Source organism: Puma concolor, chromosome B4 (assembly GCF_028749965.1).
Source record: "Puma concolor isolate L17-30 chromosome B4, mPumCon1.1.hap2, whole genome shotgun sequence".
Taxonomy (NCBI): Eukaryota; Metazoa; Chordata; class Mammalia; order Carnivora; family Felidae; genus Puma; species Puma concolor.
Window position 1 is genome coordinate 89,837,534 of NC_141673.1, and position 12,393 is coordinate 89,849,926.

The window sequence follows — 12,393 nt, forward strand, 5'->3', positions numbered from 1 at the left end:
GACAAATGGAAAAGAGGATATGAGAGAGGGAGAGAGAGTTCTTGCATAGTTCACATCCATGAAAGCATATTCTTAGCTCCATTCTGGCTGGAAATAGAGAATCAGGCTCAGCAGTTCTTGATCTATAATTTTTTTGGTGCTTTGATTAATTCAGTGGCACAATAACCATAGTTTACAATGTTATTCAATCAAATAGATTTTATAGCCTGCTGATAAGTTCTAAAATGTGCTTATAAATTATTCTTTTATTATTATTATAAGACAGTGTGATATCTCGACATTGATACAACATATGTGGGGATCAGTGCACGACCTTGAAGTGTTGAGCCAGAAGGAAACATACATCCAATATCATTCATTAAGTGCATGAATAAATAAGAATTCTCCACTCACTTCCCAAGTTATCAATGTAATTAGCAGATGTCAAGATCTCAGATTTATCCAAAGAGCAGCAATTTTTTAAAAAAAATCCAAATTATTAATTATTTACCTCTTCCAGACCTTTAATTGAAAATTTAAGGCAAAATAATAAAAATATTGTTGGAAAAAGAATAAAATAAATAAATAACTTATTTTATATACATGTGTATGTCAAAGATTACAAAGTAAGGGAAAATCTGCTATGCAATTCTAGAGAGACAAGAAGTAGAACAGCATTGGTAAATATGGAAGACACCTAGAAGTTTCCAATAAAAACTGAGACTCAACATTTATGATTTTGGAGACCTGATTTCAAGGTCTGATTAGCTCTTTTGGATTATGAGCTTCACTTAGTAAACTAATAATTCCCAGAAATGAATAATTGAGGTACATGAGCATCTAATAACCAGGTATTCATTGCAATTGATGCTGTTTAAGAAAAAGTTCCTTCTTTTTTAAAAATATTTTTAATCCAAAAAGAAAGACATGAAAAATAAATAATCCTTAGTGTGAGTTTTGTCCTCCCTCTCCTGTTTATTTTCTTTCTGAATCTAGATATTAAATTTCAACAAACCAGATAGTTTCATCATTATCCTAGATTTTTAATGTCAAATAATACTGGATTTCATAGAATGAGGGACTATAAACAGACACAATAAAGCACAAGGACTTCTCAGAGAAACACTTGGAAATAACAAAATATAAATCATGAACATAGTTATTTTGTCTTTAAATAGTGAATAATTTTCTAAATCTAGATTTTTAGTTCCAATATTCTGATTCAAAAATTATTATGTTAGCAATTTGGTTGAAAAAATGTACTGAGCCAACTCCTCCCTGGTGCCGTAGTCACTCCCCAGTAGTAAATGTTAACAGTTCCAGAAAGCAGAGTTCCAGTAGCTTGAGAGAGTTAACGCTCCTCTTGAAGGATTAACTTAAATCCAAAGAAAATACAAACCCATAAATGTAGAGATTTTCATTAAATGGAAATTAAGAGGAGTACTTTGGAGGACTGGTACAGAGAAAACTAGGTTAAGAAATATCCTTTCAAATGGAAAGAATAATAACCATGTAAAAACTACTAAAGGTTATTTAAACACAAATATTTTATGACGTCTCTTTGGCCATAGTTTTTGGAATGTTTAAGAATACTGGGGATTGTAAAAACACAATATGCAAACTTTTTAATACGCATATGTATTTTTCCCTCAGAGTCTAAACACAAGTGAAATTTCCGCTCTAGATCCCAGGTATCTAAGCCCATAAAAAATGCCTTCAAGCTGACTCTCCCTCTTGGCTCAGAAACTCATGTATGGTTTGCATGTTAATGAAGTTAATTACTCAACCTATGGTCAGGATGCCAACACACTTCATGACCTCAGGGACCTTGTTCTATCTGTAACAAACTCTTTCTCCAGTATCTTTGACATCTTTATTTACCCAGCCAGGTTGGCACCCTAAATTTTTCCTTCTCTGCAGGGCAACCAGAGCTCTACAAGAGTGGTGGCTATGTTCCCAATGCATAGGCAATTTCTCCAGGATCTACTTCCTACAGTTTGCTTCAATGACTTTCACGACAGCTTTATTTACTCTGTTTTTATCTTACTGCCTTAAATCAGGAGTCTCCCTTTAGATTCATTAAAGTTGAAAAGTTGGCCTGCTTTTGATTTTATCTCTCCTCTCAGAGGACTCTTTCCCTTTGTTCTGCAGCCCAGAGGCCAGCCCTTCCATCCCTTACCCAGCTGACTGCTTCCTGGTTCTTGTACCCACTTCATGGCCTGGCCTTAGCTGGCCTCTATTTATCCACATATGGAGTTAGCCAAAACTGAATCTTCTCTTACAGCTTTTACGCACATTCAGGTCTGCCCTATTTAAAAACATTTTCATTACTTATCCTAAATTCTTCTATAGACTTAATCCTTCTCTCTCCTTCATTCTTTTGGTCAAGCTCCTTCAGGTTCTAATTCTTTACCTCACAACCCTCAGAATACTGGCTTCTGTTCTGAGCAGCATATTGAACTTGCTTCTACTAAGAATGTCATTGACCTAATTACTAGCTCCAATGGATACTCTTCTGAATTTATTTTAGTTCAACTTTTGTGGCCTAAGCCTCTGTAGACCATTCCTTTTTTTTCCTGGAATTCTTTCCTATGATGTGTATGGTACTTCTTTCTTCTGGCTTCCTTTTAGGAAACAGTGGAATTGAGTACTAAAGAAATTGATCTCAAACACGCATAAAAGCATGGAATATGAATCTGCATGTGACTTATAATATCTAACTTCTTAGGAGTACCACATATTGGTACAAAGTGACACAAAACTACATATACATGCTGCCTTTTGGTCTTAAAATATCTACTTGTTCAATGAGGGAGCCAAGAATTATCTCAAGTTGGTTGTAATTTTTGAAGACAAAGAAGATGGTCTGGGGCCTAAGTTAGATTGATAGCCCTTACCAGACAAGGCATGTCAGAGCTAATACTTCTCCACCTGGGAGGTCTCCTATTCAGAGCTGGGATTCTACTGCAGTTGAGGCATATATGGTTCCCTAAACCTTCCTGATGGAAAAAATGGGGGAAAATGGAGGATGAGGTAAAAAGTAGGACAGAGTCAATACTTTGCTTCCACTGAAATTTTCAGAGTGGTTGATGAGACTATGCGCTAAAAGCTAGTTGGAGGGTAAGGAGGTGGTTCTAACACACAGTGGCTCCCCTAGAACAATATGGTGGAAGAATAAGTGTGGGCCTGCTTTACCCTGCCACTGAAGTTTCTTATAGTTCAACAAATAGTCATCAAGTGTCCATTATGTCCCAGGCCTTATTTGGGGCAATGGAGATATGAGGATGAAGAGCTATGGTTTTTATCCTCAAGGAGCAACAATCTAGCTGACACTTTCATCAGGTGAGCATAAAAAATACAGTAAAACATTGGGAATCCTTAATTTATCTGGTGGATTCTCTCCCTCTTCCTCTGCTGTATTCACAAACCCATGTAGATGGAATTTCAAATTTCAATTCCCAGTCCCCTTACAGTCTATTTATACTCACACTTCCTAGCTCCCATGATGACACCTTGGATAAAGAATTTATTACTATCTTCCATTTGTCAAAAGAATTTCATTTCCAGATATCAATGTATCTCCTGCATTAGTGTTTAGGATATGATGCTTCTGTTGGATAAAACATTGGCAGGGTCTTTTGGCTCATCCCATGTTATCCACATTTCTGTTCTTTCCTAAGTATTCCTACTGCTTTGGGATTTTAGTCATTAAGAAGACAACCAAATTGAATCAAAACAATTATGCAATAATGTGCATGCCAAGTTTTCCTGGCACCTCTTACCAGAAATTCTACAGTGTGAGAGTGCATTGCCCAAATATTTTATTTACATTCAACTTGTCCCAAGGTATTGCTAAGAATAGGAATGAATATATAGCCTGTTTGTTCAGAGTATTAAGCCACATAGCCAAATTTGGACTGGTTAATGTTGTATCTCCCTCATGAATAGAGAATATGGAATTGAAAACGACTAGCATGGAGGACAGAATGACTCAGAAATCTAAGAATAGCCAAATCATGTGAAAAGACCCAAAAGCTACTTCAGAATGAACTGCATCCGCCTGCCTCACAAACCCAGCAAATTACAATATTTAAATCTATGCAAAACACCATTTTACCAGCATTTTATCTGTATATTTAATTTTGCTTTGGGTTGGTATGTGTTTGTCTCCTTACTGTGAGTTAGTTTATTAGCAAAGGTGTATGCTAGCTCAAAAAAATAATCTAGTTTATTTTGTTTTGTTTCTTTTAGATTATAAATTAATAACTTGGGCTGCTTGGAATCATTTTAAGAATAGATTTGAAAGTAGATTTTGGATAAACCACAGACTCCTCGGAGGTCTAGGAGACACTTACCACCAAGGCACTGAGAAAGGCTGATAATATGAAAGACTCAGACACTATGGGAGATCCCATGTTGCCTTAAGTAAGCTCATCATCTAGGATTCTGGCAATAATCTGACACCCTAAATAAAGTGCTTCCTCTGCTTTAGTTATTATAAGCCACTTTATCGGGCTCTAATTAGGAACAGAACTGAGAGTAATCTGATAGGACATGTTCTTTGCTATTCTCATCACCATGCACATCACTGATAGTGAAGAAAGGAAGGACTGGAACTGAGTATCATCCTTCATTAGCCACTTTGGTCAACCACACTCTCTGCCACCACACTGTGCCCTCTAAAGTTCCCATACTTTGATTAGTAAACAAATCTTTACCTTGCTTTAATTAAAATCTGCATCTCATCACAGGCTCAGCTCCCCCTGCAGCCCTTTCAGGTGAAGGTTGTTCTTTTCTCCTAAGTGGTGTAGGTAGTTACCATCCACCGTTGCCATTTCCACATGATCACTTCATGGGGATAACCCGTGCTTCTTCCGGTTTCCCGTCACTTGGAGAAAACACCCAATGCCCCCCTTTCCCGCTGCGATGACCTGGGAGTCATCCCTGTATTTTGTTTAATGCTCTGCTGTTGCAGTGTTGAAATTTTAAATAATTTTTTATCAGGGGCCTCACATTTTCATTCTGCACTGGGCCCCACAAAATATGTAACCTTGTCCTGGTCCTAAATGTAGTCTTGCGTGTTCTAATTTGCTCTACACTAACAACTGAGGTTATTTTTATCACATGAATCATGCCACCCCCTTGGTTGAAACACATTTATGGCTTTTCATTGCATTGAGAATCAAGCCCTCACATCAAGGTCTGCAAAGACCTGCCTTCTTGGGGTGCAGGTTTCGCTTCCCCACTTCAACACCCTCACTCACTGAGGCTGCAGGCATACTGGCACCTTTCAGATTGTTGTCCACAGCAGTTCCTTCCCTTTGCACATGCCTCAGACCCTTTGCACATGCTATTTCCTTTCTCTGCAACACTCTTTCCCACACTACATCATTCTCATCTCTCAAGATTTAGCTTCAATAGCGCTTAATGTATCAGGATGTGCTAATTGCCATAACAACCCCCAAATCTCAGTGGCTTGTTAAAAAAAAAAAAAAAAAAAAAAGGTTTATCCCTCAGTCATGACAGTCTAATCAGCTCATGTCAGGTTCCTACAGCCAGCTTTCCTAATGAGGATTCAGGGTCCCTCCTCAGTAGGTGGCTTTATCACTTTCTAAGGCCTCAGAGTCCTTCACTGGACTGTCTGTGCCCAGCAAGAAGACAAAGGAAGAATGTGTGGAGCATCACAGCAGAGGTTTAGCACCAGGCCTCAAAGAGGAGTCTGCCAATTTTGCCCAGATTCCACTGGCTCCATCAATTTGTAAAAGAGCCTGGGAAATGCTGTTTAGCTCTGTGCCCAGAAGGCAAAGTAAATGGTTTTGAGTACTTGTTACCATCTTGGCCACTGTCGCCTTACTCAGAGAGTTTCTCTCTGACCCTTAATCGCAAATAGCTCACTTCTATTTTACTCTACTCTTGTAATCAATTTCTCTCTCACCTCAATTTGTGGTTATTTTTTGCATTTTACTTGTTTAGACTTTCTCATCTACTAGAATGTAAATACCTTGTGGGCAGAGATCTTACCAGTCTTTTTCACCGTTATAGCCACAGGACTTAGAGCAGTACTAAGCATACAGTAGATTTTTTTTTAATGTTTTATTTCTTTTTGAAAGAGAGACAGAGTAGGAGCAGGGGAGAGGCAGTGAGAGAGGGAGACACAGAATCTGAAGCTGGCTCCAGGCTCTGAGCTCACAGCACAGAGCCCGACATGTGGCTCAAACCTCTGAACTGTAAGATCATGACCTGAGCCGAAGTCTGATGCTTATCTGACTGAGCCACCCAGGTGCCCCAGTACTTAATTAAAAAAAAAAAAAAAAAAAAATTCTGTTGAATAATTGAGTGAGTGCAGGAAAAATGTCTGTCTTGTTCTTCCTTGCTAGTAATATTGATAACTATTCCTTTCTATCATGCGGGAGTGATAGAATGGCAAGATTCCCTTCTCCCACGATGAAATTAATGGTGCTTTTAAAGGCAGTATATAATGTTTAGAAGTAAATGTTCTGGAGTGCCTAGGTGGCTCAATCACTTAAGCGTCCAACTCTTGATTTCGACTGAGGTCACGATTTCATGGTCATGAGATCCAGCCCCATGTAGGGCTCCACACTGACAGCACAGAGCCTGTTTGGGATTCTGTCTATCCCTCTCTCTCTGCAGCTCCCCCTGCTCTTCCATGCTCTCTGCTTGCTCTCTCTCCCTCTCTCTCTCTCTCAAAATAAATAAATAAAAACATTAAAAAAGAAAAAAAGAAGTAAATGTTCTGTAATCAGATTCCGTAGGTTTAAACCCTAAGGTCATTGCTTATTATTAGCTACGTAGTCTTGAGTAACCTACTCAACCTCTCTAAACTCTAATTTCCTCTTCTGTTCAAAAGTGTAATAGTAGTATCCATATCCCAGCATTCTTGTGAGGAAAATGAGATCATCTCTGTAACATACTCAGAACCATGCTCTGGTTAATGGCTCAATAAATGTAAGTATGATTATTATTAGTCACCACTATATACCCAGTGCCTGGTCCAGTATGTTGTAAAAGCAAGCACTCAATATATATTGGTTGAATGAAAGAACAAACGATTAAGGGAAAAACCTTCTCTCACAGCTATTGACTCCAATAAAAACAAGAGCTATCTTTACTGGACCTTGAGTCCATGAAAGATCTTAGTTTGCTAATGCTCAGCACTCAGAACTTGCTTTCATGCATAACAATAATGGACAAGCCCTAGGGAACACCCAGTCTTTTGAAACCATCTAGCAATGTGTGTAAACTTGAACAAGAGCAACAGATCTCATTCTCTCCCCATCACAATGTTTTAATTTTAATTTGTTCCAGTTGTATTGAGATATAATTAACATACATCACTGTGTACATTTAAGGTGTATAGCCTGATGGTTTGATTCATACACATTGTGAAATGATTACTACAATAATTTAGTTAGCATTTATAAAAAGAGAAAGCATTTACTTAAAAATAATATAAATTAAAAGGGGGTCACCTGGCTGGCTCAGTTGGTGGAGCATGCGACTCTTGATCTCAGTATCTTGGGTTCAAGCCCCACAATTGGTATAGAGTTTACTTAAAAATACAATAAATTAAAAAATAAGAAAAGAGAGAAAGCAAAAAAAAAAAAAAGGCAAAAAATTTTCCTTGTGATAACTCAGAATTTACTTTTTATAACCTTCATGTACATATATCATATAGATGTTAACCATAGTCATCATGCTATACATTCCATCCCTAGTACTTACTTACCTGATAACTAGAAGTTTACATCTTTTGACCACCTTCCTCCGATTCTCCTTCCCCTTACTCCCTGCCTCTGATAAACACAAATCTGATCTTTTTTCTATGAGTTTGGCTTTTTGTATTTGTTTATTTTTAGATTTCACAGGTAAATGAAATGATACGATTATTTGCCTTTCTCTTTCTGACCTATTTCATTTAGCGTAATGTCCTCAATGTCTATCCATGTTGCTGCAAATGGCAGATGTTTTTGTCATTTTTTATGGCTGAATAATATTTAATTTGGTGTGTGTGTGGGGGGGTGGGTGTATACACATACCACAGCTTTTTTATCCATTCATCCATTAGTGGACACTTAGGTTGTTTCCATGTCTTAGTTATTGTAAATAATGCTGCTATAAACACAGAGGTACAGATATCTTTTCAACTTAGTGTTTCATTCCTCTGGACATATATATCCAGAAGCGGAATAACCAGATCATATGATCATCCTATATTTAATTTTTTGAGGATCTTCCATTCTGTTTTTCATAGTGGCTGTGCCAGTTTACAATCCCATCAACAGTGCAAAGGTTTTCCTTTTCTCCACATCTTTGCCAGAGTTTATTTCTTGTCTTTTTCATAATGACCAATCTAACAGACATGAGGTGATATCTCATTGTGGTTTTGATTTGCATTTACCTAATGACCCGTGATGTTGAACATCTGTCCTGGGACCTGTTAGCCTTTCATATATTTTCTTTGGGGAAATGTCTATGCAGACCTTTTGCCCATTTTTGAATTGGTTATTTGATTTTTTCCATTGAGCTGTATGAGTTCTTTATATATTTTGGATATTAACCCCTTCTCAGATGTACAGTTTGCAAATATTTGTCCCATTCCTTAGGCTGTCTTTGCACTTTGTTGATTATTTCTTTTGCAGGGCAGGTGCTTTTTAATTTCATGTAGTCCTACTTGTTTATTTTTCATTTTGTTGCTTGTGCTTTAGGTATCACATCCAAATAAATCATTGTCAAGACCTATGTCACGGAGCTTTTTCTCCTGTTTTCTTCTAGGAGTTTCACACAGTTTCAGGTCTTACGTTAAAGTCTTTAGTCTACAATTTGAAATATATCTCTCCATTTACATCATCTAACTTTTAATCTTTAAATCAGGCTTCTTTCACACACAGGAGGTGCACTTTCTTCCTAAAAGGTGAAATTTCCTAATTAGGTGAAATTTCTTCCTAAAGAATGAATAATAATGAAGGAAATAAATGATCAATTAATATTAGAGCAAACTTGAACATTAGCATTGTCACATAATTTTAAGATAATTTGAAAAATTTAATCAAAGTGTTCATAAAAAAAAACACAAAAGGTATAGAGGAATACAGAGTAAAAAGAATATATTCCTCCATCATTGAATGTCAGTCCTGTCTCCAGAAGCAAACATTGCTAATAACTTCTTGTGTTTGTTTCCAGAAATTATCTATGCATGAATAAGCTTAGGTTTGCTTATTCTTGTTACCAAGAAAAACAAAAAAATGCACTCCTATATACAAAGTATTCAGCCACATGCACTTCCCCCCTCCCTTTTTTTTTTTTTTTTTTTTTCTAAAAATAAGCACCTTTATTACATGAACGAAGATGGGAGGACAGAGGATTCGTTTGCCTTTCCAGGCCTTGATTTTCCTCAGATAGACAGAACTCCAGTTCCCTGCCCTCTAGCACAAGGCCATCTGCCCTGCCACACTGGCCTGCTTTTCTTGTGATACACACAAGAAGCTTGCCCTGCTGGAGCTCCTCCTCCAGAAGATGCTGATTTGGGCATTCTTTGACCTTAACTCATATTTCTTCTTCATTTTCTTTGATCTTTTTTTTTTAATCTCTTCCTCCTCAGGAGTCAGCTGGGCCTCCTCCCCATCCAGGGACAGTACATAGTGGGATTCATCCATGGTTGGGAGGTATGCTGTCATCATCATTTAGTTCTTCACAGAATCTTGGTGAAGCAGTTCATTGATAGATGCATTTGCAAACAACATCGATGATCCTTGCTTTGTACATAGAACACTTGGAGCTCCAGGAGAGATTCCCCAGATCCAGCCTCCAGGCACGGTAATTACTGTTGCCTCCCCAAAGTCAGACTGTGTGTATACAGCAGAGGCAAATCTTAGTGCAACAGAGTGTGTCCCAGCTCAAACTTCTGCTCCTTGTGGAAAGGCTTTCTTTTGCCCCTGGTCTTGCCCAGTTGTCCCAAGGGATGCCCATCACTCACAGCCCGCTGGAAAGAAAGCTAACAGATGCTTTTTTTTTTTTTTTTTATTAACAATCTATCTTTGTCATTTTCCCTCAACAATGCATTTCCCATGCCTTTTATTGACGGCATGATATTCCATTGCATCAATATACTGTTACTTACTTTTTTTAAAAAAAATTTTTGGTGGTATGATTTTTATCAAGTTTTATTAAGATAGAATTCACAGCTCATATAATTCATTCATTTAAAGTAGAAAACTCGGAGGTTTTTTAGTATGTTTATAGAGTTGGGCATCCATCATCACAATTTTAGAACATTTTTCCTACCCCCAAAAGAAACCTCATACTCTTAGCCATCATCTCTCAGTTCCTCTACCCTACATCAGCTTTTGTCAATCACTAATCTACTTTCTGTCTCTAAAGACTTGCCTGTTCTGGATATCTCCTATAAATGGAATCATACAATATGCAACCTTTCACTTAGCTTTATGTTTTCAAGTTTCAGCCACGTTGTAGCATGTGTCAAATATACTAGTATTTATTAATCAGGCTTGTATTAGTAGATATTTAAATTGCTTCTCTTTGTTTGTTCTTGCATATGGCCCTGCAATCGAAATCTTGGTACATTTATCTTCGCAAACTTATAGGAGTATTTATGAAACTCTTAGAAGGGAATTCCCTGGGTCAAATACTATGTGTCTTTAATTTTGAGTGATTTTTCTAAGCTAGTCTCTAAAAAGTTAGGTCATTTTATGTAACATGCAAATGTACATCACACTATCTTCTTAATTAGCATTTTAAAATCAAGAATGAAAAGGGTCTTTTCATGTGTTTGCTGGATGTTAGTACTTTTTTCTCTCTTTTCTTTTTGGATGAAATATCCATTGAGTCACTTTGCCCATTTTATGTGAGATTATTAATTTTTTTCCATTTCTGTGTAAAAGTAAGAAAAATTAGCTTTTTGTTTGCTATATGTGTTGCACATAATTTTCCCATTTTTTTCATTTTTCTTTGACTTTGTTTATGGTGATTTTTGAAATACAAAAGTTTAAAATTTGTAAATAGTCAATGTATCTTCCATCTTTTCCTTTCCTGGTTATTTCATGATACACAGAGATGACTGTGTATTTGCTGATTTCTGAATTTCATTTAAATCTTGGACCCATCTGAAAGTTATTTGATACAAGAATGAGGTAGGTCACAAACTTACTGTCCTTTTAAATTTTAAATTGTTAGGCAAGTGTTTCCTCCTTTATTGACTTTTCCTCACTGATCCGAAATGCTACCATCATCATCTACTAAATCTCTACATGAATCTAGATCCATACCTTGCTTCTTAAAGCTAATCCACAATTCTCCATTTCACCAGTCTCATATCCTTTAGGTTATGATAACTGAACTTCAAGTTTAATATCTGATAAAACATGGTCTAGCTCACTACTCTTTTTCTTTCCAGAATGTTTCTAATTATTGTCAACTGATTGCTCGTCAGTAAAAAAAAAAAAAAAAAAAAAAGGAAAGAAAAAAAAACCTTTGTCCATTTACCCCAAAATATACCTACTGGTATTTTAATTCCACATATCAAGGGAAGTGAACCTTTTCACAATATTGATGCTTTTTATCACAGAGTAAGGTATTTTTCTCTACTCTTTTAACTCTTTATGTCCATCAGTAGAATCCTACACATTAATAGTTAAACTTATTTTTAGCTATTTTGTCTTTTTTCTTATTGTTATATTAACTTTGAACCATTTGCCTTGCCAAATTCTCTTACTGTTTGCAAGAGCTTTTCAATGGATTTTTCCAGAAGCTTTCTAGTTATTAATCAGACCATTCATCAATGTATTCAATAAATAGTTATCAAGCACTAATATGTGCCAAGTATTAATGAGAACACTAAACAAAAAGCAGTGATCAAAACAGACAAATACCTTACTCTTCTGGAACTTATGTTCTAAGAAGAAGAACAGGATAATAATTTAATATACAATATGTTAGGTGATTATAAATACTAAGAGGAAATAAATTAGATAAGAGAATAGAAAATTATACGGGTATAAAGTAGTTATTTTAAATTGGGCAGTCAGTAAATTCTGGCCTGAATGAAAGGAGAGTGAGTTATTTCAATATCTGGTGTGAGGGAAAAAGGAATAGTAAATGGAAAGGACCTGAGTGAGAAATATGCTCAAGAGACCAGGGGCTGAAGGCAGTAAGTAGGTAAAAGCCATAGCAAGAAGGACCATATAGCATTTTATGGGTTTTGCATTTTATTCTGGGAGATATGAGAACCCAAAGTTGAAATCTGTGAGTGAAAATGGCATGATTTAACTATTATTTTAAAAAGATCTCTCTCTCTCTGTGGAGAAAGAATTAATAAGCAAGGTGTTAGATGCAGACTGTGTAGGAAAATGGTAGAGGTGAGATGGTGGAGGCTGAAAA

At 36.5% G+C, this 12,393-nt stretch overlaps 1 pseudogene; it reads right to left on the reverse strand.

The window, feature by feature from the left end:
* Positions 1-9,966, reverse strand: part of LOC112867853 (small ribosomal subunit protein eS8 pseudogene) — a 64,112-nt pseudogene extending 54,146 nt beyond the window's left edge.
* Positions 9,967-12,393: the final 2,427 nt, after the last annotated feature.